The sequence below is a fragment of the Papilio polytes genome, unplaced genomic scaffold (assembly GCF_000836215.1).
Source record: "Papilio polytes unplaced genomic scaffold, Ppol_1.0 DF821733.1, whole genome shotgun sequence".
Lineage (NCBI taxonomy): Eukaryota > Metazoa > Arthropoda > Insecta > Lepidoptera > Papilionidae > Papilio > Papilio polytes.
The window spans coordinates 900,498-900,764 of record NW_013527471.1 but is presented as its reverse complement, the minus strand read 5'-3'; the positions used below and the strand labels follow the sequence as shown (position 1 = coordinate 900,764).

Sequence of the window (267 nt, the reverse complement as noted above, 5' to 3'; positions counted from 1 at the left end):
GATTTTGATAGATTATACAAAAGAAGTAGTTGTTTTATGCCATTCTCTATGCTTACTAATTAAATTCTCCCTTTTTTAGTTTACATTGTAATTATAGCTGAATATGGTTCGTCTAATGATGTGCAGTATTTTAGGTAATCCGCTGAGCTGGGTCTTCGAGATACAGGCTGTGCCTAGTGCGAAGACTCTGGGTCATTTTTTTGTAAGCAGTTTATTGGTAAATAAATCAAATTATTTATTTTAATACTAGCTTTCGCCCGCAACTCC

At 34.1% G+C, this 267-nt stretch overlaps 1 protein-coding gene across 1 annotated transcript in view; it reads right to left on the bottom strand.

The window, feature by feature from the left end:
* Positions 1–267, bottom strand: part of LOC106108206 (eyes absent homolog 2) — a 44,843-nt gene that overhangs the window by 7,641 nt on the left and 36,935 nt on the right. The gene's annotated exons all lie outside the window — the stretch shown is intronic.